Raw genomic sequence first — 27,542 nt, 5'->3', positions numbered from 1 at the left:
CAGCTCCCTCTCTCTCATTTTCATCATCTCCGTGTCTTTGTTTGTCCCCATCACACTCCTTTCTCTTTCCATTTTCATAATTTGTATCATGGTCTTTTTCTAGTTTCTCCATCTTCAGTTTTGCTATTTCTTTCTGGTTTTCCAGCTGTTCCTTGGTCACTTTTATTATTTCCTCCCTCATGTTCTCTAGCATTTTCTTGGTCTCTTCAGAGTCCTTCTCTACTTTCCTTATTCTTTTCCACTGTTCTATTGATTCCATCATTAATTTTGGTGTGAAGCCCTCAGAACTATCTAAACTCATCCTTCATTCCTTTGTGTGTGTGTGTGTGTGTGTGTGTGTGTATCTACCTATTTGTATTTACCTATTTGCACTCTACTGGGCCTGAGCTAAGCTCTAATAGTCCTGTCTCCATATCTACATTCATCCAGCCTTTCCTTCATTTGGTGGACACTGCTCGCCTCCACCACTTCTTCCCGTAAGTTGTCCCATGTGTTAATACTTCTTTGTGGAAAACTACACTTTTTCAAGTCACTCAAACAGGTTCTTTTATTAAGTTTCTTTCCGTGTCCTTTCAGCCCCTGTGTTCTCGTAGTTGAGAAGAGATCATCTCTATCCACCTTATCAAACTTATTTACCAACTTACACAGTGTGATCAGATCTCCTCTCTCCCTTCTTTGGTACAGTGTCGTCAAGTTTGTTTTCATACGTCTGTTCGAGAGTTCTAGGACCCTTTAATAGCAATTCTCTGCATCCTTTCCAACTTTCTGATATCCTTCTTTTTGTGAGGCGACCACACAACTGCAGCATATTCACGTTTTGGTCTTTTTTTTTTTTTTTTTTTTTTTTTTTTTTCATGGCATTTGTTTGCATTAAATTCCATCTCCCATAACTGGCTCCATCTATACACTATCCAGGTCTTTTTGCAGTTCTTCACAGTCTTCCTCCATCTTCACTTTTCTTATTAACTTTGCATCATCTGCAAAAAGGCTCATATAACTTTTTATACCCATCGGCATATCATTATTATTATATATATATATATATATATATATATATATATATATATATATATATATATATATATATATATATATATATATATATATATATATATATATATAATGAACATTATTGGTGCCAGAACTGAGCCTTGAGGAACTCCACTCTCTACTTTAGTCTGTTATACGTTTTTAAGTGTTATTTTCAAGGTGGTTCGTGTTAAGTGTTATGTTTAAAGGCGTTACGGTGTTACCGTGGCCTGCTTCACAAGTTGATTGTAGTAGGTGAGATAACACAATAGCCTTTAAGTGAGGTAGATGATGTGTAGCCGTTATAAGTTCATTTTAGTTCACTTAGTTCACTCTCTCACTGGGACATTGAAAGGTGTGTGGTTTTTAGTATAAAAATGGTATTGACAATTTTACACAATAGTTACAAAGTTTGTGTGAGCGGTCGCACGAAGATAAGTAGCACACCCAGAGCGGACCTTGTGTCTCGTTCCCTCACCCGTCTGCTTCTCTCCTGGTAGCTCAGGCGAGTGGTATTTATGTGCGTTGCTCCTTCCCCGGAAGTGTTGATCTTCCGGTGATGAATCTTGCTGATTCCACCGTCAGCTCAGCACAGTTCCCACGGCTAAAAGCATTATGTGTTGTTAAACATCTTGTGGCGTGATACTGACCTGGTGTTTCAACACATACAGTCATACATTCATATATATATATATATATATATATATATATATATATATATATATATATATATATATATATATATATATATATATATATATATATATACACACACACACACACACACACATATATATTACAAGTCCAATTTGATTTCTTTAATCACCGTCCTCATTTATCTTCCTGTTAAGTAATTCTTCATCCATTCGATAACCTTTCCGCCCATTCCTCCCCATTTCTGTTGTTTCCAGATTAACCTTTTATGTGGAACCTTGTCAAAAGTTTTTTTCAAATTGAGATATACACATTCAGGCCATCCTTCTCGCTCTTGCACCACGTCTATTGCTCCTGAGTAGAAACATAGTAAGTTGGTGACACACAATTTCCCTTTTCTAAATCCAAATTGTCCTTCATTTATCATGTTTTCCTTTTCTAAATGTTCCACCCATTTTATTTTTTGTATTATTTTTTTATTATACAGTACCCTCTCGAGTTTCGCGCTATCCGAGTTTCGCAATCCTTGAGTTTAGCGCTTTGTCCTAAATTCTTACCATCTGATTCACTTATTTGAGTGAAATTCTAGTGTGATAAAGTCACATATTCGTGTCACTAGTAATTTATGTTTTTGCCACCATGAAATATACATAAATAGATAAATATGAAAGCTCACGAAGTCACAATAAGTGACATTATCTGCTTTGTGCAGTAAAAGTATGCTATGTTAGGTATCTGATACCCGCATTATGGCAGGCTGCTGCTGCCTCGGCCACAGATTATTGCCAGATTGTTGTACTTCACCGCTTATATTTCCCGACTTCCTGCCCCTAAACTGTCTTCTGGGCTCTAATAACGAAACTAATTTATAGTTATCGTGAAAAGAGTAAGATCCTGATGTTTCTTGGCAATAGTTAGGTGTCAGAAACAGGTAAATACTGTTACACCACCGGCCCGCACACCACACTCCAAGCACGGGCAGGCGGTGTGCCTCAACCTCAAACCACCACACAACAGGCCGTGAACAACCCAGAACAGCAAGACACACTACGCCAACACTCCACGAGTGGGCAAGGCAGGGCAAAGAGGCTCATAGTGCAGGTTTTCCACTTACTTAACAACCCCAACACGTACAGAACACTGGTTTACAAGGCACAGTAACTCCCAGTACTCAGAGGGGGGCACGGACACTGCACAGGGCTCACAATAGCGGGCAAGGCACGCAGGGGCAGCGCGCACGTCCCTTGTCTCTCACAGCTCAGACCTCTCTGTCTACCCCACGGCGCGGCCGCCGGCTCCCGGCCCAGCCGCCACGATGCACCCCACACCACTGGCCATCACCAGCCCTCCGCACCCCAAACTAGCACCCCCTCTCACAAATACTCCCAAAAATATACCCCCTGGCATAACACTATCTCCCCCTTAAGGAAGCAGTCAACCCGACTGCCCCAACATGCAACAAACAAAAAGAATACACGAAATGAAAAAGTAAATCAGTCCTCCGGCACGTCACCAAAGTCTCTTAACCATCCCAGCCGCCGCCTCTCTCGCCAAGGGCGCCACTAGGGAGATGCGGGCGGCGGCAGGTAGGCGGCGGCACTCAGAGGGGCGTCAGCAGCTCCAAATCCCTCCTCGGGGTCGCCACTGATGTCTGCCACTATGTCCGCACCGCCCAAGTGCTCGTCCACTTCCTGGTCGACCTTAGATACGTCCTCTTCGCTGCTGCTGGGGCCTACGTGTTCTTCACCGCCGTGGCCCCAGGAGTAGCTCCCTGGACCGTGGTAACGCCATAACCAGTCAACATGGACAACTGACAGGCACTTCCGACCCCGTCGAATCCGGTAGGTGACGTCTGAGTGGGCTGCCACCACCATGTACGGCCCCTCCCAGGGGCCCTGTAGCTTGGGCGAGAGCCCTCGCTTCTGGCGGGGGTTATGTAGCCACACAAGGTCACCCACGGAGTACCTCACGTCCCTCATGCGCCGGTCGTATGTCTCTTTCATGGCCTGGCCTGCCACCTTGAGCTTGCCCCGCACGCGTCGATGCACCTCAGCCAGGCTTTCCTGCAGTGCCGCTGCGAAGCCAGAGGTGACGGTGGCAAGCTTACGTCGGGAGGCCGCCCTGTGGCCAAATCCACCTGTAGCCTGAGCTCCCGGCCGAACATGAGATGGGCGGGTGTGTAGTCCGTTGCCTTGTGCACAGCGGACCGGTACACCATCAGCATAGCGGGCAGCTTGACATCCCAGTCTTCTTGGCCTTCCCTGCAATACTTGGCCAGCTGTTGCGCAAGGGTCCGATTGAAGCGCTCCACCATGATGTCAGACTGCGGGTGGAGGGGCGTCGTCCGAGTCTTGTGCAACCCCAACAACTCGCAACATTCCCGGAACACTCGGGACCCAAATTCACGGCCCTGGTCAGAGTGCAGCTCCGCAGGTACTCTGAACCGAGTAAAGAACTCGTTCACCATCACACCCGCCACGGTCTCGGCCTCGTGGTTAGGGAGTGCATACGCCTCGGGCCACTTAGTGAAATAGTCCATCACCACACAGATGTACCGGTTATCCCGTGGCATGAGAGGCAGCGGGCCGGCAGTGTCCACAGCCACCCGCTCCATAGGCACCCCCATTCAGTACACCTGTAACGGGGCTCAGTTTCTCTTGGCGGGGCCCTTCTTTGCACTGCACACGTCACATGCTCTGCACCACTCTGACACGTCACTATGCATGCCCACCCAGTAGAAGTGTTGACACAGACGGCACAGGGTCTTTTTCTCCCCCAAGTGGCCACTGGTAACACCACCGTGCAACTCCCTCAGAACCTCACCACGCAAGGCTCGGGGTACTAACACTACCCACGAATCACCGCCCTCTCCGCTCAAGGCCACCCAGTGCTTCACTAACACACCGCACTCGTCCACTCGCAAAGTTTCCCACTGATCGACTAGGCATTTGGTGGCTGGGCTCTCTGCCGCCACTGCCTCCCAGCGGGGGCACCCCCCGCCAGCCTCGATCCACTGGATGATGGGAGCGAGGTCAGAGTCCTCACGCTGTGCCATACGCCACTTGTCATCCCCCTCAGCGGTGCCCCTGTGCACCTGCAGACAGAGACACACAGGGTCATGGTCCTTCCGGGCACAGTGTGAGCAGCCAGCCTCACACTGGCGTCGACTCAGACTGTCAGTGTTGCTGTGGACACAGCCCGGGCGGTGGACGATGCGGTAGTTGTACTGCTCGAGACGCCCCAACCACCTCGCCAGCTGACCCTCCAGCACCTTCAGCTTCTTCAACCACTGCAGGGCAGCATGGTCGGTCCGGACGGTGAACTCAGTGCCATACAGGTAGGGGTGGAAGTGCTCGAGACTCTTCACCACCGCCAGCAGCTCCTTCCTCGTCATGCAGAAGTTGTGTTCCGGCTTACTGAACTTGGCGCTGTAGTAGGCCATGACGTGCTCCCTCCCGTCCTTCACCTGTGACAGGACCGCTCCAACACCCTCTGCACTGGCGTCGGTGCCCAACAGGTAGGGGAGCCTCGCATCCGGGTAAGGCAGGACCGGTGCATCCACCAGGGCCCTCTTCAGGCCGTTGAACACGGCCTGGCACGCCTCGTCCCACAGAAAGCACACCCCTTTTCCAGTGAGCCGGTGGAGAGGGGCTGCCACGCTGGCGAGGTCCTGCACAAAGCAGCGGTGGTACGTGCACACGTTGGTGGGAACGGGCCACTTCACCACTGCCACCATCTGCGGGTCGGTGCGCACACCGTCCCGACTTACGACATGCCCCAGGAACGGCACCTCGTGCTGGAAGAGCGAGCATTTCTTGGGGCTGAGCTTAAGGTTGGCCTTCCTCAGCCGCTGTAGAACCTCCTCCAGCCGCTCTAGCTCCTCCTCGAAGGTGCTCCCGAAGACAATGACGTCGTCGATGTAGACGAGCGCTGTCTTCCACTGCAGGCCGTCCAACACCCTCTCCATCAGGCGCTCGAAACAGCCAGGGGCATTGCAGAGACCAAAGGGCATAACGTTGAACTGCCCACAAGCCCTGCCCGAAGGAGAAGGCGGTCTTCGGCTTGTCCTCCTCTGCCATCTCCACCTGGTGGTAACCCGACTTCAGGTCGAGTGTGGAGAACCACCTGGCCCCCACCAGCGCGTCGAGTGTGTCGTCAATCCTCAGCAGGGGGTAAGAGTCCTTGACAGTCACATCATTCAGTGCCCGGTAGTCCACACAGCAGCGCTGCGTGCCGTCCTTCTTAACCAGGACTACCGCTGAGGACCAAGGACTGTCTGACCGCTCAATCACCCCCTGCGCCGCCAGCTCATTGACAGTGCGCTGCATTTCCTTCCGCCTGGCTGGTGTGATATGTCGGGGTGGGCTCTTGATGGGCGCCCTATTTCCCATGTTGATGCTGTACTTCACCAACCCCGTGCGACCAAGATCCAAGTCACCCCTGCTGAACACATCCCCGTACTGGGCCAGGGTGTGGCGCATCTTCTCCCGTCTGCGCCCCCGTCAGGTTAGCAGCACTCCAGTGCGCCAAATCCTCCAGGAAGTCGGGCAACGGCCTCTCAGCGGCTGACTCCGCGCTCACCAACGCCCCCTCTGGCCGATCCACCTCCTCACAGGTGCCCAGCTTGGCACCAGTGGGTACCTTCCAGGCCTCGGAGAAGTTAGCTACCAGCACCGTAACTAACTCCTCCCCCACCCCAACGAGGCTCCGTCCGACTGCCACGCCGTCAGCCAGCCGCAGGTTTTCCGTGGGCTCCACCATGCCTTCCGCTCCACGTGTCGCTCTGGACAGACGACACCGGACCCTGGCCTCTGTCCTAGGGGGCAAGGTGCAGACGCTCAGCCACGACTACCTCTCCATAGCCAACCTCCGGAAGCATAGGCACGTCTTGACCGCGCACCCTCACCAGTCTCCGTCCAAAGTCGACACAAGCCTTGCTCTGCGTCAGGTAGTCGAGGCCCAGCAGACATGGCTCATACAGATCCTTCGACATACACTGGCAGCCGCTCCACAGCACTGCCCACGCCGATACGAACCTCCACTGGGCCCTTGAGCTGCACACAGTGCCCCGTGATGCTGCACAGCCTCTGTGGCGCGTCTGGGAGTTGTGTGGCAGCCAGCATGTCAGGCCGCACCAAGGTCTTCTCAGCCCCGGTGTCTACTGTCAGGCGGCATGGCTTCCCGTCCACTGAGTCCTCCACCTGCATGGCACTGGTTGTCTGGCACTAGCTTGTGCAAGTCGGGGCCTGGGTGCTGACGGCTGGGGTTCGGCCCTCCTCTCCAGCCTGTCCAAGTTTTGCGCCTGCACTGCCTCCTTTGGCTTAGGGCAGGCGCTCGAATGGTGGCCAGACTTGCCAGTCCCTGCAGCAGAGCTGAAAGGCATCGGAACCCAGCTGGTCAAGGGAACATGTCCTTCGCCCCCTCGGACAACGACTGCGTTTGTGCCCCGTGTCGCCACAGCCCCAACACAAGCCGAGAAAACCGTCCGGGCTCGCCTTCCTCGACACTGCCTTCTTCTCCACCTTCGCCTTCCGGCCCCAGAGGTCACGGCGGGGCTGGGCAGCCGCCCCTAGGCCGCTGGTCGTCTTCAGGAAGGCCTCGAACTCCAAGGCCCTCGCCAGTGCCACTTGCAGGCCCCCAGGGTGCGCCTGCTTAACGTAGATTTACAGCTGCTGGTCGTGCAGCACATCAACAAAGAAATTGCGGGCCAGCACCATGATCATCTCTTCCGGGGCAGCGGGATACAACCTTCTGACCAGCGCTTCCACGTCCTGCACCAGCTGCGACAGTGTCTCGCCCCACTCCTGAGTCTGCTTCTTCAGGCGAGCTTGGTACACCTTGGCCTGATGGTGGTCCCCGAAACGTCGCCGCAGGGCCTCCGCCATGCTCCCGTAAGAAGCACGTTGGACCGGCGGCAGGTGCCCCAACACTTCCACAGCTGGGCCCCGTAGCGATGTTGCTAATTGCAGCGCCTTCTCAGCCTCGTCCCAGCTCTGGGCAGCAGCTAGCATCTCAAACTGGGCAACATAGGCCTCCCAGGCCACGTTCCCGTCATACCTCGCCGGCTTGCGCCTCCCCGAACGGCAGGAAGCTAAGGGACTGGATGGGGGAGAAGGCGGAGCACATGGGCCGTGAGCCGGCCGATATGGAGGAGAGGGCGGCAGAGAGGTGGGGTGAATGGGTCTGACTCCGGCGCCAGCTGGACCCAACGGGGCGGCTCCGATGGCTCCCCAACCTCCTGCTGCAGCTGCTGGCTCTGACACAACACTGCGAGGCCCCAGGGTTCCCTGCCAAGGACCCCAAGGGGACCCCAGCCAGCCTTCCGCCAGCACACGTGACGCTCTGTGTTCCTCCGTGCACGATGTTGCCACCTCTCATCGCTGCCTCTCCGCCTCCACATCCTCCCTCAGGCCCTGGACCTCGCCTTTCAGCATCTGCACCTCCTCCAGCAGTTCACTCTTCACACTGTCACAGGCCTTGTCGATGTACTGCTGCGTTTCCACTTTCAGAGACGAGAGACTGCTCTGGAGAACCTCGGCAAAATGGCGGGCCTGCTCACGTGCCCTCTCGTCTGCCCTCTGATCCAATTCCTGCCTCATACCGGCCAGCATGGAAGCGAACAAGTCCATTTGGCTCGGCTTCACCTCACCCGCGCCAGCCTCTGCCTTGCCCTCTTCCTCACCCTCACGGCGGCCGTTGGGGGACGCCATGACGACACGGCGTAACTCACTGTTCACTAATCCCCACTCTTTTGACACCAAATGTTACACCACACTCCAAGCACAGGCAGGTGGTGTGCCTCAACCCCAGACCACCACACAACGGGCCGTGAACAACCCAGAACAGCAAGACACACCACGCTGTCACTCCACAGGGCCACCAACAAACCACGAGCGGGCAAGACAGGCCAAAGAGGCTCACAGTGCAGGTTTTTCACTTTACTTAACAACTCCAACATGTACAGAACACTGGTTTACAAGGCACAGTAACTCCCAGTACTCAGAGGGGGGCACGGACACTGCACAGGATTCACAGAAGCAGGCAAGGCACACGGGCAGCGCGCACGTCCCTCGTCCCTCACAGCACGGACCTCTCTGTCTACCCTGCAGCGCGGGCCCAGCCGCCGCGATGCACCCCACGCCGCTGGCCATCACCAGTCCTCTGCGCCCCAAACTAGCACCCCCTCTCACAAATAACACAAATACCCCCAAAAATGTACCCCCTAGCGTAACAATACTTTGCTATGAGTATGACAATCTGGCAACAGTTTTACGTATTTTCGTATTATTGTTCTGTTGTTTACTGAATGTTGTGTCCAAGAAAAAGAATACTCATAATTTTAGTTAGTTTTTGGTTATAAGGATTCTTTACGAAATACAAAAATAACATTACCTCCTTATACTTAGGAAACGTCCTGAATCCTGGATCGGCTATGGTGATGTTAGGTGCGCCTACTGTAGCTCGCCAGCAGACGCCATTTTGCTACCAGAACAGCAAGTAAACATCCTCAGAAGATCAGCGGATGCCATGTTGCTGCCAGAACAGCAAGTAAACATCCTCAGAAGATCAGCGGATGCCATGTTGCTGCCAGAACAGCAAGTAAACATCCTCAGAAGATCAGCGGATGCCATGTTGCTGCCAGAACAGCAAGTAAACATCCTCAGAAGATCAGCGGATGCCATGTTGCTGCCAGAACAGCAAGTAAACATCCTCAGAAGATCAGCGGATGCCATGTTGCTGCCAGAACAGCAAGTAAACATCCTCAGAAGATCAGCGGATGCCATGTTGCTGCCAGAACAGCAAGTAAACATCCTCAGAAGATCAGCGGATGCCATTTTGCTGCCAGAACAGCAAGTAAACATCCTCAGAAGATCAGCGGATGCCATTTTGCTGCCAGAACAGCAAGTAAACATCCTCAGAAGATCAGCGGATGCCATGTTGCTGCCAGAACAGCAAGTAAACATCCTCAGAAGATCAGCGGATGTCATGTTGCTGCCAGAACAGCTAGTAAACATCCTCAGAAGATCAGCGGATGCCATGTTGCTGCCAGAACAGCAAGTAAACATCCTCAGAAGATCAGCGGATGCCATGTTGCTGCCAGAACAGCAAGTAAACATCCTCAGAAGATCAGCGGATGCCATTTTGCTGCCAGAACAGCAAGTAAACATCCTCAGAAGATCAGCGGATGCCATTTTGCTGCCAGAACAGCAAGTAAACATCCTCAGAAGATCAGCGGACGCCATTTTGCTGCCAGAACAGCTAGTAAACATCCTCAGAAGATCAGCGGACGCCATTTTGCTGCCAGAACAGCAAGTAAACATCCTCAGAAGATCAGCGGACGCCATTTTGCTGCCAGAACAGCAAGTAAACATCCTCAGAAGATCAGCGGACGCCATTTTGCTGCCAGAACAGCAAGTAAACATCCTCAGAAGATCAGCGGACGCCATTTTGCTGCCAGAACAGCAAGTAAACATCCACAGAAGATCAGCGGACGCCATTTTGCTGCCAGAACAGCAAGTAAACATCCTCAGAAGATCAGCGGACGCCATTTTGCTGCCAGAACAGCAAGTAAACATCCTCAGAAGATCAGCGGACGCCATTTTGCTGCCAGAACAGCAAGTAAACATCCTCAGAAGATCAGCGGACGCCATTTTGCTGCCAGAACAGCTAGTAAACATCCTCAGAAGATCAGCGGACGCCATTTTGCTGCCAGAACAGCAAGTAAACATCCTCAGAAGATCAGCGGACGCCATTTTGCTGCCAGAACAGCTAGTAAACATCCTCAGAAGATCAGCGGACGCCATTTTGCTGCCAGAACAGCTAGTAAACATCCTCAGAAGATCAGCGGACGCCATTTTGCTGCCAGAACAGCTAGTAAACATCCTCAGAAGATCAGCGGACGCCATTTTGCTGCCAGAACAGTTAGTAAACATCCTCAGAAGATCAGCGGACGCCATTTTGCTGCCAGAACAGCTAGTAAACATCCTCAGAAGATCAGCGGACACTATTTTGCTGCCAGAACAGCTAGTAAACATCCTCAGAAGATCAGCGGACGCCATTTTGCTGCCAGAACAGCTAGTAAACATCCTCAGAAGATCAGCGGACGCCATTTTGCTGCCAGAACAGTTAGTAAACGTCCTCAGATCAGCGGACACCATTTTGCTGCCAGAACAGCTAGTATACATCCTCAGAAGATCAACGGACGCCATTTTGCTGCCAGAACAGTTAGTAAACATCCTCAGATCAGCGGGCGCCATTTTGCTGCCAGTGAGTAAACATCCTCAGATCAGCGGGCGCCATTTTGCTGCCAGTGAGACGGCCATGCCCCCCCTTCCTTTTGCCAAGAAAAAATAACAATGGATAAATTTTTATTACATAAAAATAATAGGAATTAGCGTTACGATTACGCATGTGTGTGTGTGTGTGTGTGTGTGTGTGGAGTTGAGAGCTCAGTGGCACCGAGTGATCAAGTTATTTCCCCTATAATTAACTTTTTCCTCCCTCTGATCCTAAAGTTAATCCTCAGGTAGCTAATTATCAGGTTAAATCGTAGACTTTGGATGTGTCTCCCCGGAAGCAATCAGCAGCTCTGCGTTGTCAGACTCAGAGAAGCTCTACCCTGAATGGGGTACATATAACTTCGAGTATAATATCCATGTCCTGATTTCCCTCCAGTAAGAATCAAAATGCATATGAATATACAGTACATGATATAGAAAAAAAAACATGCACATTTTAACTGTTGCTTTAATGCTTTATTATTGTGGAACGATGCAGGAATAAATAGTTACCCAGCAAACATGAAATGCTTGGGCCAAAGTTGGTCCAATGTAGGCACCTCGACTCTAACAATATTGGGCCAAAGTCGTCTAATTTGGCTGCCATTATTGGCCCGACTTATTTCAGTTGTCCGTTTGCACCCCGGGATGTATCAGTACAATATTGGATTTATGTTGGGCCGGTAAAGGATATCTGAATTGTCCCTAAATAGGTAGAAGGGAAATGGACCAATTTCAGCATTTCATATTTTCATATATTGGTCCGATATACAAAATCAATGATATCAAGTACTGGGCTAATATATATATATATATATATATATATATATATATATATATATATATATATATATATATATATATATATATATATATATATATATATATATATATATATGTAATTCGATTTATGCGAGTATTGTGTCCTTGAAGAGGTGGCGTAAATCTAAAACAATGTAAATCAAACAAGAGGTAGGTTTGTACCTTTATTGCCTACTGTATCACTCTGACTCCTCTCCCTCTCATGGTTCCTCCTCTGGCTGCCCTTCCCCTCGTGGTAGCAGAGCAGCGAGGGTGTTGTTGTTGTTGAGTAGCGTGGGTACTGTATTTTTGTTCAAGTGGCACGCGGGAAGAACTGAGCTCAGCTGTGTGGCCGCGGCGCCGTGTGAGTCCAGTTGCGTGAGACATCTGGTGGCCATTCAATAAAATATCGCCTATAAGGGAAAAAAAACGTGTAAATTAAACATTTATTTGGATTTTGGACTGCACGTTATTTAAAAAACGCGTAAACCAAACACGCGTAAATCGAGAGTTACCTGTGTGTGTGTGTGTGTGTGTGTGTATATATATATATATATATATTTTATATATATATATATTTTATATATATATGTATATATATATATATATATATATATATATATATATATATATATATATGTATATATATATATATATATATAGTATATATATATATATATATATATATATATATACTATATATATATATATATATATATATATATATATATATATATATATATATATATATATTTTTTATATATATATATATATATATATATATATATATATATATATATATATATATATATATATATATATATATATATATATGCGAGAGACCGCAGTTGGAAAGGTTTACAAAGTTTAATTCAACAAAATGTTTTATTATTATTTTCAGTATAAAAATACATCATCCTTAAGCATACAGACTAACATATCACAGACATGTTCCATGATCACATAATATCCTTGTAACTAAATGGAGGTATGAAGGGTGGAGGCGAGATGAGCACTAATCCCCTGATGAACCCGAACTGTCAGGCACCCGGAATATGGCGAATACCTGTCATGCGTCAGCCTGGAGGTATACATCTGTATGTCAGGCAAGGGAGTAAAAAGGTGTGGAAAGGTGGCACTAGGTGCGGATAGGTGTGGCACTGGGTGCGAGGTGTTGAAAGACGTTAGTCAGGACACATTCCACTTGGATTTCCACATGTGGGCAGATCCTAAAAGAATAATTTCTAGTTCAGCTCCGAGTGGGAGAGGTGGTGCATAGCTGTCCCTGCATCCACAAAATGCCCACTGTGTATGTGTGTGTGTGTGCATGTGTGCATGCATGAGTGTGTGTGTGTGTGTGTGTGCGCGCCTTTAATGTGAGTAAAACATTTAGTTAAATAAAAGCTATTTAGGAAATAGATAAATCACATAAGCAAGTGAATGGCAAGTGAAAACAGGACTTTCATAACGGATAAGACGTGGTGTAGAGGTATTAACCAAGAGGTGGGCGTGAGCTACCACCACCCGGGTGTCCGCCATATTGAGGGTGCATGACAGTTCGGCAGGGTCACTCCTAACAATGGGATAATGCCCTCATGCTGCCTCCACCCTTCCTACCTCCATGTGCATCACCATTTTGACTATATGTCACAGGAGTGGCTCTTAAAATGAAATAAAAGACACACCAACAACAAAGCTGTGAGCCATACCCAGAGCTGGCTTCCCACATATTCCTAAACTTAAAAAAAGCCACTGAAAATGAAATAAAGGACACACCAGTAACGAAGTTGTTAGCCATACCCAGTGGTGGCTTCCAACAGATTCCTAAACTTTAAAAAAAGCCACTGAAAAGTTTAAAAAACATAGCTCTACAAAATGCTTAATTAATATAATTTTCAGTAGAAAAATACATCACAGCCATGTTCCATAATCACAGCATATCCTTACAAATAAATGTACTGAAAACACATCACAGCCATGTTCCATAATCACAGAATATCCTTGCAAATAAATATACAGTTTATGTATACATCATACAGGCTGATCAAAAAACTCAAAATAATGTTACCATTTTGACTATGTCACAAGTGACTCTTTAAATCATATAAAGGGTACACACAAACAATAAATAAAGTTGTGAGCCATGCTCAGTGGTGTCTTCCCACATTTTCCTAAACTTAAAAGCTTCCACTTTACAAACACAAAACAAAACATCTTTTGAAATTACACTGACTCACTGCTCTCCCGTGATACTTGGAAGCGCCGGCTTCTCCCACCACATCTATCAGAGGCATTCCTTAAGTACTTCATTGTTGTTCTACCAGTTTCATCCTCAGTTGTGATGAAATTATTTTTGGCAAGCAGTGCTCCTGAAACAAAAGTTGCGTATGAGTGTGTGTGTGTGTGTGTGTATTTACCTAGTTGTAGTTTTACAAGGCCTGGGCTTTACGCTCGTGTGGTCCTGTCTCCGTATCTGCATTTATCCAACTTTTCTTTAAAGCTTTGCAGACTCCTCACTGATACTACATCCTCACTTAGTCTGTTCCAAACCTCTACATTTCTTTGCGGGAAGTTATATTTCTTCCCTTCCTCAGTTTTTTACTGTCTTCTTGTGTTTCTGGTAGTAATTCCTTCTGCTAGTATTAACTCCTCGTTGTCTACTTCATCTATTTTGTTCAATAATTTATAGATTTGTATTAGGTCTCCCCTTTCTCTTCTTTGTTCTAGTGTTAATAAGTCCATTTCCTTAAATCTTTCCTCACATGTTAATCCCTCCAGCTCTGGAACCATTTTTGTTGCTATCATTTGTATTCTTTCTAGTTTCTTTATGTGTTTCTTCTTACAGGGAGACCACACTGCCTCTGCATATTCCAATTTTGGTCTGACCATAGTGATAATTAGTTTTCTCATCATATCCTTATCCATGTAGTGGAATGCTGTTCCTATATTTCTCACAGTGTTATATGTGTGTGTGTGTGTGTGTGTCTTCACCTAGTTGTATTGTACACTGTACAGGGTCTGAGGAAAGCTCATTGTCCTGTCTCCATATCTATATGCATCCGATTTTTCTTTAAACATGTGTACATTATCTGCCATAACCACTTCTTCCTTTAAGGCATTCCAGATGTCAACCATTCTAAGAGGAAAACTAATAACTGACAAGTAATTCACTTATAAAACAAACTTAAAATAAGCAAAGCATGAAGATTGATTCCAATATAATAATTTCAGCATCTATTAGACTGGGTTGGCACAAATTAAAAGAAATTTATGTAATTAATTTAATTCAGTCAATTATCTTTTTACTGTGATTTCCTTGTTTTCTGATATAAAATCTGACTTCATCAGAAATTATTGTTAAAAGTTTGATGATTCTTCCTTGTGCACCACATATCAACAAGAATTTAACTTTTAACTTACTGGTTATCACAGAGCAGATCTTTGTTTTCTTAAATCCTGTTTTGTACTCGATGGTTTTCGTTTTCCATCCAATCCGACCTTCCCAATTGAATTTTGTTTGCATTTCACTAGTCATTATTGCATTCATGATGTACTTCACTGCTGCTTTGATGCTTGTGCCACCAAGATGGACCACTCGACGGTACTGAGAGAAAAGAAAGAAAGAAGAAACCAGCATCTTTTGTTTTATAATATAAATATATATATATATATATATATATATATATATATATATATATATATATATATATATATATATATATATATATATATATATATATATATATATATATATATATATATATATATATATATATATATATATATATATATATATATATATATATATATATATATATATATATATATATATATATATATATATATATATATATATATATATATATATATATATATATATATATATATATATATATATATATATATATATATATATATATATATATATATATATATATATATATATATATATATATATATATATATATATATATATATATATATATATATATATATATATATATATATATATATATATATATACACACACACACACACATATATATATATATATATATATATATATATATATATATATATATATATATATATATATATATATATATATATATATATATATATATATATATATATAGAGAGAGAGAGAGAGAGAGAGAGAGAGAGAGAGAGAGAGAGAGAGAGAGAGAGAGAGAGAGGTGGGGGGTGGGGGGGTGATAAAAGACTAAATTGGGATTGTTGCCATATTTCAATTATAATTATAATTGAAACACACGTGCTCTATGCAAATGGTGTTACTTTTACATTCCAAGATGACTGGCTTATGATAAAGGCAAATTAATAATAAGAATCTCAGAAAGTTGGCCGATCCAAAACATAAGAAGACAGCGCAAGTGTTGAAAACTATGCTCTATTTAGTATGGGAGATGCCACAATAATGTATGAAACTACTCAAATTATCATGACTACAGAAACCAATTGTTGTTCGACTTTTCTCAGTAACTAGAGAGGCTTTTACCACATAAAATCACACTTACCATAAGGCTATATCCCGCACCACATACTGCCGCTGCATCGCGCTCCCCGGAGTTAGGGGCACTGTTATGATGACTGAACAACAATGGCCGCCTTAGCATACACAGACTGTACGTGTGTACAATTTACAGTCCACAGACGCCAGTGTCACCATGCAACATGGACAGCATGCATCTAATATCTACTGTGCTAGAACCTAAGTAATACTTATTCTGAGTTATTAATGAGAATAGTCACTAGGACTGAAAATCATTAGAATAGTGGTCCTGGCAATTATTCAGGAGACGATTACCATTGCAGCTTCCAGGACAGTGCCCCCCCCTCGGTGATGACTGCATTCACAATGCCGCCCCTACACTTTACCTCGCTGCTACAGTAATACACTACCGGTACACAACACTATCACTTTGCACCTTGCTCCCGACCGCAGCTCGCAGCTCTGAATGACTAGAATCGTGAGTCACTCTTTCCCTTCTGGAAATTTAGTTTTATGCCTTACCTCATTTGGCATAATTTTTGGTATATTCAGGGGTGTTTTTAATATTATTTCATTTATATTCATAATAAGGTGCTGGAAGTCAAAGACGTTGACCAGATTCTATAATATATCTAGTGAATAAAACATCAGAAAAAAGCATTATACACACCAGATGAGGGTATCGTTCTTCTTGGTACAGTTTCAGGACCTAAAGTTCCTGATCACCGCAGAACGCGTATTGTTCGTGTTCGGTTACTAGTCTGCGGGTCTGTGCGGGAAAGGAGAAAGTGGCCTCCGCTGCCCAGCAGTGCCCAGGATTGTACGCTACTTTACGAGGACTTATGCTATCCCAGCTGTGTTGTTGTGTCTTACAAGTGGACTTAAGTATCAGAGTGTGCTAGGATCCGTTCCTGACCCGCAGTAAAGGCTACAAGTCGCAAAAACTTGGAAGTATTTGTGGCGTGCATCTCGGAGGCATCGACGAATATAGCGGAAACGCTGCGGCATCACATTTTTATGTGCTTATAAAGACCCTGAGAAGCCATTTTAACATGATTTTAGGAGTAAATAAAGCCGTTTGTATCATATTCTCCCCTCACAGTGGCATCAAAGAAAGGAAGCCAGAAATCTTTAAAATGTGCTGATAGGAGTCTGTTTCTGATTCAAAGAACTCCTCTGCATCCTTGTAATCTACTGCTGCACACATTGTGTGGAATGTGGAGGGAGTGGACAGTGCTTGATTGGAAACAAGATATGAAAGACCAAAATTGTGTTTTAAACCATTTGGTTTAAACCGCCAACCCTGCCTATTACTGCTCCCATAATTATGACCTCTGATGTCAGAACACGTCATTCCTTGCATCATAATACTACTACTTATATTTTGACTAGTTTATAAACATATTCTTTCAAACATTAGTATTTAAATATATACACATACATAATAATTACCCTCTGGGTTTTTTAAATGTTGCATCACTAGCACTTGGGTGTGGTGTCGTGTGCGAAGTTGAAGCAACACCGACATCTGCTGCCAAGGCTGGTCTCTTGACCACTGCATTGGCACGCTGAAGAGGTGGCCGGTCACTCACATCAGGTGGTGGGGGCAGCTTCTGATAATTGCGTGGTAGCTCCACAGTACTGCCAGAACTCCCAGAGTCTGATTCAGAGTCTGAAAACTTTCGCTTCTGAATCCTGTGGGAAAAAATTTTTACTTAAATTTCATGGGAGCAGAAATTTATAAGCTCCTAGATCCCAACACTGATGCATCATTCATATTTTTCTACTATAATTTATACTACATAAAGTATATCAGAGTAAATCAAAAAGAATTTGTATCATGGATAAAATTGTAATTTACTGATATCATTGAATTTGTATCAGCTAACTGCCCCTACCCCAAGTAATACTACACACCTCCTGTTCCCTCGTCCATATTCTGAAGTCATCTGAAGGGAAATAAGAATATATAGGTACAGGATGGGGATTTTTTTTTTTTTTTTTTTTTTTTTTTTTTTACTAAAGAAATATTTTGTTTCTTCTGTTTTAATCCCTTTTAATCATGCTCAGTGCATATTTTAGCGTGTGTGTGTGTGTGTGTGTGTTTGTGCGTGCGTGCGTGTGTGTATTTACCTAGTTTACCTAGTTGTAATTTTACAGGGCCTGGGCTTATGCTCGTGTGGTCCCGTCTCCGTATCTATAAATATCCAACTTTTCCTTGAAGCTCTGCACACTCTTCGCCGATACTATTTCTTCACTTAATCTGTTCCAAACCTCTATATTTCTTTGAGGGAAGCTATATTTCTTTATGTCTCTGGAGCATCTTCCCTTCTTCAACTTTTTACTATGTCCTCTAGTATTCCTGCTGGAAGGTTCCTCTCTTAGTAGCAATTTCTCGTTACCTACTTCTTCCATTTTACTCAATAGCCTATAGATTTGTATTAGGTCTCCTCTTTCTCTTCTTTGTTCTAGTGTTGGCAAGTCCATTTCCTTTAGTCTTTCTTCATATGTCAGTCCCTCCAGTTCTGGAACCATTTTTGTTGCCATCCTCTGTATTCTTTCTAGTTTTTTTGTGTTTCTTCATATGTGGAGACCACACTGTTTCCGCATATTCTAGTTTGGGTCTGATCATAGTAGTAATTAATTTTTTCATCATTTCTTTGTCCATGTAGTGGAATGCTATACCTATATTTCTCACCATGTTATATGTATCACTGAAGATCCAATTTATATGACTTTCTGGTGTGTGTGTGTGTGTGTGTGTGTGTGTGTGTGTATTGTAAACTAAGACATCACAAGTCAATAATAGTAATACTTTATATATATATATATATATATATATATATATATATATATATATATATATATATATATATATATATTATATATTGTTGTGCTGGAAGCTTCCCCCGGCGACCACAGGCCTCTAGAAGGCTCCCGGAGAAACGAGCAAGGGGGCGGGGAGCAAGGCGAGCCGTCCGCTCCCCGCGGGGCGCGGCCAGGCGCCAGGCGGGAAGTGTTGCCAACTCGCATATATTTTTGCTACATGTTCTTGTGTGATCTAAAATATACTGTAACATTCTAGACTGTACTGTTCTGGATATATTAGGAGAAGAGGGCGAGAGAGTTCCAGTCTTAGTAAGCTAGTGGTAAGTGAAGAGTCAGAGTGAAGTGTACTACTAAGGAAGAATATTAAACTACAGAAGCTGTGCAAAGTGTTTACATATCTCCCTCCCACGGAGTCTCCTGACGGCGACACGGAACCCAAGTAACACGTCCGGCATAACACTGGTGTCAGGAGTGTAGGCATTTGTTTTTCGCCATGGAGACTCGTTCCCAAGCTGCCCAGAGGGACGACATGTTGACTGAACTTTTGGAAGCCTTGAGACTACAGGGGGAGAAACAAGAAAGAGCACAGCAACAACAAGAAAGAGCACAGCAACAACAAGAAAGAGCACTCCAGGAACTCAAAGAACAACAAGAAAAAGCACACCAAGAACTCAAAGAACAACAAGAAAGAACACTCCAAGAACTCAAAGAACAACAAGAAAGAGCACAGCAACAACAAGAAGGAACACTCCAAGAACTCAAAGAACAACAAGAAAGAGCACAGCAACAACAAGAAGGAACACTCCAAGAACTCAAAGAACAGCTAGAAGATCGCTTCACAGGATTACAGCTACAGCTAAAAGCAGTACAAGATGGAAGTGAATCAGTGCGAAGAGAAATGACTGATGTGACCACGAACTTGGGACAACGCCTGACAGAAGTGGAGAAAGAACACACAAATCTTCAACAAGAGATGGAGGTGGTACGGGAGACGACACACAAAGAAATATTAGAAGTGCAGGGAAAGGTGAACCGTACAGAACAGGCAGTTTGTGATGTAAGTGACAGAGTGAAGGCCCTCGAAGACTGCTTGGCTGGAAACAGACAGCCAATGCCTGCAGGGGCTAGTTGTACCCAAGATGCTTCTTCTACGCAAGTCCGGGGTAGTTTGAGCCCTGCTTCGCCTGAGTTTATCCCCGCAAGAAGTTTCGCCAGCCCCATGAGTCTGCTGGGTTCGCCTGTTAGAAAGAAGCCTCAGGAGTTTGATGGCAAGGTCTCCTGGGAGGCTTACTTCAGAACCCGCAACAGGAGGCGCGGCGAGTCTCTCCAGGAACTTGCTCAGGACCTTGAGAGCATGGCGCACAAGGCATACCCAGGTGCCACCCCTGACCTGCTGACGGTTTTGCTGCGTGATCAATTCATCGATGCCCTGGACAGCCCTCAGCTGAAGATACAAGTGAACCAAGCTAAGCCAACATCAATGCAGGAAGCTCTGGCACGTGCCATGGAGTTTGAGTCCTTTGTTAGGTCTAGCTTATCAAGCTTCAGGGACGACTCGACTTCTGGCTTTAGGGCACGAAAGGGCGCTGTCAGCGACACAGACAGGTTCCAAGGAACGTGCTGGTATTGCGAGAAGGTTGGGCACAAGGAGAACGAATGCTATAAGAAGAAGAAGGAATATGAAGGTGCCGCTAAGAAGAAGCCCAGGGAAGGACCCAAGTGCTGGACCTGTGGAGAAAAGGGGCACTGGAAGAATGAGTGTCGGAAAAATGTGCCCCCAACGAGGGACCACCACTCGGGAAACTAAGAAGGACTGGTTCACGGGGGCAACGACCAGTCTGTCCTGTACATGCCCCGAAGATATCAGTGTGCAGGAGAACCACCATGACAAGCTGCCAAGTGGAGGGCAAGGTTGACGGAGTGTTGTGGCCTGTGGTCGTCGACACAGGCTCGGAACGCACATTGGTGCGGCCTGACGTGGTGAGTCATCGTCGGCTTCCTAAGACGCCGCATCGACTGTGCGGAGTCACAGGACACTACGCAGAGCTCAGAGGCCCAGTGGACGTGAAGTTTGAGCTCGGAGGAAAGGAAGAGTTCCTCTCTGTGTACGTGGCCGACATGGATGACCCCTGCATCCTAGGTATGGATTATCTTGTCTCCCACAGGTGCGAGCTGGACTTCCGCGCTAAGCAGCTGACTGTAGGAGGAAGGAGGGTGCCACTGACGACTGTGAACAAGGAAGACCTGCCAGTGACGGTCAAGCGCACCACCATTATTCCTCCGAGGTCGGAGATGCTGTTACCCTGTCAAATTACGGTGCCCCCGGCTAGCCTGTGTGTGGTAGAGAGTGGAAGTCGATGCCCGGTAGAAAACGGGTGATTGTAGGAAGTACTTTGGTAGACCCTGCTGCAGCGGAAGTGCCTGTCGTCGTGGCCAATGTCTCTTTCAGCCCAAAGAAAATAAAACAAGGGACCATGGTGGGATTGTGCCAAGAGATCGACCAGAAACCAAGAACCTGTGTCTGCAGGAGAACCCTGACGAAGCCCCAGGAGGAGCTGCCTGACTACCTGCGCGATCTGTTTGACAGGAGCTCCAAGTGTCTAGAGGAACCCCAAGTGGAACAGCTCAGGGAGCTTCTCTTGAGAAATGCAGATGTGTTTTCCACAGGAGACCTGGACTTGGGGTGTACGGACCTGGTAGAGCACCACATCGACACAGGTAGCCACCGCCCAGTGAAGCAAGCTCCTCGAAGGATGGCACCAGCCCGTCGCAAGGAGATGGATGAGGTAATGGATGATCTCCGGCAACAGGGGTTAATCGAGCGGTCCAGCAGCCCGTGGGCGTCTGCTGTAGTGCTCGTCAGGACAAAGGACGGTTCCCTCAGGTGCTGCGTGGACTACCGAGCCCTCAACGATCTCACCATCAAGGATTCATACCCACTCCCACGGATCGACGACACGCTCGACGCCTTGGTGGGCTCCAAGTGGTTTTCAACACTGGATATGAAGTCTGGGTATCACCAAGTCAAAATGGCGGAGCAGGACAAAGAGAAAACAGCCTTCTCCTACGGTCAAGGCCTGTGGCAGTTTAAGGTCATGCCCTTTGGCCTGTGCAACGCGCCGGCCACGTTCGAGCGGCTGATGGAGAGGGTGCTGGAGGGACTTCACTGGAAGACGGCACTCATCTACCTCGACGACGTGATTGTCTTTGGCCAGACCTTCGAGCAGGAGATGGAAAGACTATCAGAGGTTTTCGCCCGGTTTAGAGCTGCACATCTTAAGCTCAGCCCGAAGAAATGCTGCCTATTCCAAAGGGAGGTCCAATACTTGGGACACATCGTGAGCGAGGCTGGAGTACGCACTGATCCTGAGAAGGTGGCTGCGGTAAGGGACTGGCCGACACCCACCAACGTGAAGGAGCTGCGGAGCTTCCTCGGGTTGTGCTCATACTACCGCAGGTTAGTGAAAGGCTTCGCTACGATTGCTGCACCACTGCACCTCCTGACGAAGAAGGGGCGCAAGTTTGAGTGGACAGCGGAAACTCAGGTTGCCTTTGAGAAGCTCAAGGAGGCCCTCATCAGCTCGCCTGTACTCACCTACCCAGACCCCTCTAAGCCTTTTATACTGGATTGTGATGCCAGTGATGAGGGGATTGGTGGAGTGCTGTACCAGGCGTGTGCCGACATGGAACGGGTTGTGGCCTACTTCAGCAAGAAGCTCACCCCAGCCGAGAAAAACTATTGCGTGACCCGGAAAGAACTCCTGGCAGTAGTCAAGAGCCTTGACTTTTTCCATGCTTACCTGTACGGTGCAACTTTCACCATCCGCACGGATCAAGCTGCATTGCGGTGGTTGAAGTCACTGAAAAACCCTGAGGGCCAGCTTGCTCGCTGGATAGGTAAACTAGAGCAGCATCACTACACTATTGTGCACCGATCTGGGCTAACACACGGTAACGCGGACAGCTTGAGCCGGCGCCCCTGCCTACCTGAGTGTCAACATTGCCTCCAGAGGGAAAGCGTCCAGAATATGTGCCGCCGCACTACAGTGGAACAGACAGCGGAGGTGCCATGGGAAGACTTGGGAAAACTGCAGCGGGAGGACCGAGATCTGAGACCAATTATGGAGTGGCTGAGTCAGTCGTCAACGCGACCTGGATGGGAAGTAATCTCGAGAGAAAGCCCTACCACCAAGAATTACTGGACTCAGTGGGACACTCTTTGGATGGACAACGGGGTGTTGCAGCGACGCTGGGTCTCTCATGATGGTCTTGACCACTACTGGTCCACGGCGCTACCTATGAAGTCCCGGGAAGGTGTCCTGAAAGAAATGCACGACAGCATCACCAGCGGACACCTTGGGGTAAAGAAGACACTGAGTCGCCTGCGCCAAAGGTTCTACTGGGTTGGCATGAGGAAGGACGTGGAAGAATGGTGTCACGCGTGTGAGGTGTGCTGTGCAAAGAAGGGCCCCAAGAAGCGTCACCGTGCCCCATTGCAACTATACCAGGTTGGAGCCCCCATGGAACGGGTGGCAGTGGATATAGCAGGACCCTTGCCTCTGACGACGAACGGAAATAGGTACATCTGCGTCACAATGGATTACTTCACCAAGTGGCCGGAAGCCTACGCCATCCCTGACCAGGAAGCCACTACCATCGCCAAGGTTTTGGTGGAGGGGTTCTTCTGTCGTTTCGGTGTGCCTAACGAGCTCCATTCCGACCAGGGAAGGAATTTTGAGTCAACAGTCCTTGCTGAGTGCTGCAAGCTTCTGGGTATCAAGAAGACCGGACCACCCTCTGCACCCACAGTCAGATGGAATGGTGGAGAGGTTTAATTGGACGTTGGGCCAGGAGTTGGCCAAGCAGTGCAACAATGATCAGTCTTCATGGGATCAGAAGCTGCCTGCGCTTCTCATGGCCTACAGGTCTGCCGCCCACGAGACTACGGGGTATTCACCGGCAAAGCTGATGTTTGGACGTGAGCTGCGATTGCCGGTGGACCTACTGACAGGAAGGCCTCCTGGGGAAAGCCTTCCAAGGGACGCCTCCAGTTTTGCCCGTCAACTAGAGGAACGACTGGAAGAGGTGCACCATCAAGTCCGAGGTGCCTTGAAGTTCTCCGGGGAGGCCATGAAGCTCGGTTACAATATGAGGGCAAGCCACGTTGACTTCAAGGAAGGAGACCAAGTCTGGCTTTACAACCCGCAGAGGAAGAAAGGACAGTCTCCGAAGTTACAGAGCCCCTGGGAAGGCCCTTATACTGTGCTAGAACGCCTCTCCGACGTGACTTACCGAATCCGGAGAACGGAAAAGACCAAGCCGAAAGTTGTCCACGTCAACCGCCTATGGAGGTACCACGGTCCGGGAAACTACACCTGGAACAACTACAGACACCCAGCAGCCGACGAAAACGCAAGGGACGTCCAGGACCGAGAAGAGGTCGACGACGACATAAGCCTTCTGGACCTTTCAGCCGAGGGAGATAACCTCCCGGCTTCGGCAGATGTTCCAGGGACACCCCAAGAAGCGGACGACGACGAGGCGCACCAGGAGACAGACGCGCAGGAGGCACCGAGCAGAAGACAAAGGCAACGCAGGCGTCCACAGCGATACGACGATTATTATGTTTTTGATTAATTCTCTTACGTTTGTATATAGTTAAGTGTGTGATCGGGACGATCACAATTAAGAGGGGGGGATAGTGTTGTGCTGGAAGCTTCCCCCGGCGACCACAGGCCTCTAGAAGGCTCCCGGAGAAACGAGCAAGGGGGCGGGGAGCAAGGCGAGCCGTCCGCTCCCCGCGGGGCGCGGCCAGGCGCCAGGCGGGAAGTGTTGCCAACTCGCATATATTTTTGCTACATGTTCTTGTGTGATCTAAAATATACTGTAACATTCTAGACTGTACTGTTCTGGATATATTAGGAGAAGAGGGCGAGAGAGTTCCAGTCTTAGTAAGCTAGTGGTAAGTGAAGAGTCAGAGTGAAGTGTACTACTAAGGAAGAATATTAAACTACAGAAGCTGTGCAAAGTGTTTACATATCTCCCTCCCACGGAGTCTCCTGACGGCGACACGGAACCCAAGTAACACGTCCTGCATAACAATATATATATATATATATATATATATATATATATATATATATATATATATATATATATATATATATATATATATATATATATATATATATATATATATATATATATATATATTTTTTTTTTTTTTTTTTTTTTTGTCACTATAAAAAACTAATTTGCCAGTTCTGAAAAAATCAGAAAAATAATGTGAGAAAATAAGGAACCAACCCCATTTGGAGAGCACTCTTGCTGTATACTTGCACCAGTTGTGTTCTGGGGAATTCCTCTCCTTTATTGGTTTGGCCAGCTTAGCTGTGTTACGGTATGGAGGCCAGTAACACTTTGTTTCCTCATCTGTCATCCAGGCACTTGGCACCACATTCACTTCATTTTCCTCTTCAAATGCAACAACTGCATACCTGGCCATTTCTTACCCCTCTCATTTTCCGTTAAGATAATGTACAAGTTTCAAAATGCTGATCAAAGAATGACTCCTAAAAAGCTTCATAATATTGGGCTGAGATATCTCCAAGATTTAGGACATAGTTATAGTCTTGAAGGCATCTTTGATATGGAAACAAGACAGATAATGAAAACCTTGTGCACAGGTGCAAGAAAGGCCCACGCGAGACCAACTCAATCATGTAGCATCAAGTTGCACCTACTCATATCTATTGCAGCTATAGCGTAAATCAAGACTTAGCAATTTTTGTGTTCGAAGGATTTTCTTGAAACTATTTTTTTGTAAACTCTGTACTTTCAAAGACTGGGCAGCTTCACTCAACCTACTGAATAGCTTACTACTGGTGATTTGCATGTATTAATGGCAATGCAGCAATTTTGCCCTTCTTGTATGGGAGGAGTACATATTTCATTTGGATGGCCTTATAAGAACAGCTGTTCAGGGTCCTACTTTCTTGTGCCACTACATATATCCCAAGAGCTCCTGATTTTGTTGGATATTCAAATAAATCATCATAATGTTCATACAAATTATATAATATATATGTATCTGGGTCATTTTCATACTGCACAATGTTCATAACTTTCCCAACATGATTATTGACCATTATGCCTTGGTCAGCAGAGTGAAGTCAAACACAGAAATTCTCTAAATACAGTGCTCTAAACTGGCGGCATGAACCATCCTTAGGAACAGGTCCATCATTGTGCTGTAACATTGTATATGGATACTTCATTTTTTCCTGTTCTGATTTGAAATGTTTTTGTTCATAGATTCTGTTAATTACTTGACTCAAAACACAATTTGGCTTCCTTATAAGCCTTTTTAATGATCCCAGGTAATTCTCAAAGGGGAAAGCAGAGAATCCATCAATAGGCCTGTATTTCTTTACATCATCAGTTAGATGACAAAGATTATGAATGTTGTATACTAGGTGTCTTGATCCAAACAAACTTTCAAAGTGTGTTATGAAGGCAATCAAATATTTCTTAGCTACTCTTAACCCTTTCATTTCTAAACGCTTGCAGTAGGTGTTAGGCGTATTTGCTGGTGGTGCTAAACACTCGCTGCGAGCTCCACCCGCACTAAAATCTCCCACGTATGAGAGTGTTCCAACACTAATTCTCACAACACAGGGTTGCCAATCGAGTGGATTCTTCACTAAATTTGGTGGAAAATCACATCAGCTCAGTGCGTCAAATCTACGGACAAGTAACTGGTGGATGTTCTTGCCCAATATAGCGGCATTTTTGCATAGCTTGACCTATCACCTGACTGATTCTTTGACCAAATAGTTGTAAATAGTGCAGTTGGCAATGCTCCCTTGCCAGAATCTGAAGAAAAGATGTCCGCAGTTCCCTCAATACGGCTGATCATCCCGCACGCACTGACGTAAGTGTTAACATTCAACACTCCCTGAATGTGCATGTACGTTTGCAAGAGAGGCATACATAACCGACTCCTATAGATCTGGACCTCCTCTTTCCAATGGTGTTTTTGGTTTTTAGCTGTGATGAATAGTTTTTGAGATACAGATGTTAAAAGAGACCCCCCATTGGGCTCCCCGGCTGCGCCTGAGGGGATAGTCACGTCCGCACCGCGCGCAAGGAAAGGGTTAAGTCTTGTGGATTTAAGTCTTCTGCAAGCATACGGATACTAACACTTAGTAAAGAAAGTTTTTGTATATGTTTTCAGGAACATTGTTAACTAAGTAGACTGTCCCAGTATACAAAAGAAAGGATCTAAATTCTGTGGCTTTATATCTGTCTAATTCATTCAGTGATCTTGGTCAGTTTTCCTCGGAGGCGACGTTTCTCAAGAGAGAACATGTTAAGCGTGGAAAGCCTTTCTTCGTAGGATTTGTTGCGCAAGGAAGGGATCATTTTTGTTGCCCGACGCT

General features: G+C 46.4%; 1 protein-coding gene and 1 long non-coding RNA gene across 26 annotated transcripts in view; one reads left to right on the top strand and one right to left on the bottom strand.

Annotated features, from left to right (window-relative positions):
• The window catches only part of LOC126990579 (uncharacterized), a 277,009-nt gene that overhangs the window by 197,578 nt on the left and 51,889 nt on the right, over positions 1–27,542 (top strand). The gene's annotated exons all lie outside the window — the stretch shown is intronic.
• On the bottom strand, positions 1,151–15,413 carry LOC126990580 (uncharacterized). The gene is made up of 4 exons (XR_007744559.1): positions 15,183–15,413; positions 13,990–14,131; positions 11,946–12,175; positions 1,151–1,633 (listed from the first exon to the last, which is right to left on the bottom strand). It is a non-coding gene; the product is annotated as an uncharacterized LOC126990580 (long non-coding RNA).

This window comes from Eriocheir sinensis, unplaced genomic scaffold (assembly GCF_024679095.1).
Source record: "Eriocheir sinensis breed Jianghai 21 unplaced genomic scaffold, ASM2467909v1 Scaffold178, whole genome shotgun sequence".
Taxonomy (NCBI): domain Eukaryota; kingdom Metazoa; phylum Arthropoda; class Malacostraca; order Decapoda; family Varunidae; genus Eriocheir; species Eriocheir sinensis.
Note: the sequence above shows the minus strand (reverse complement) of the source record. Positions and strands in the feature narration are given on the sequence as shown.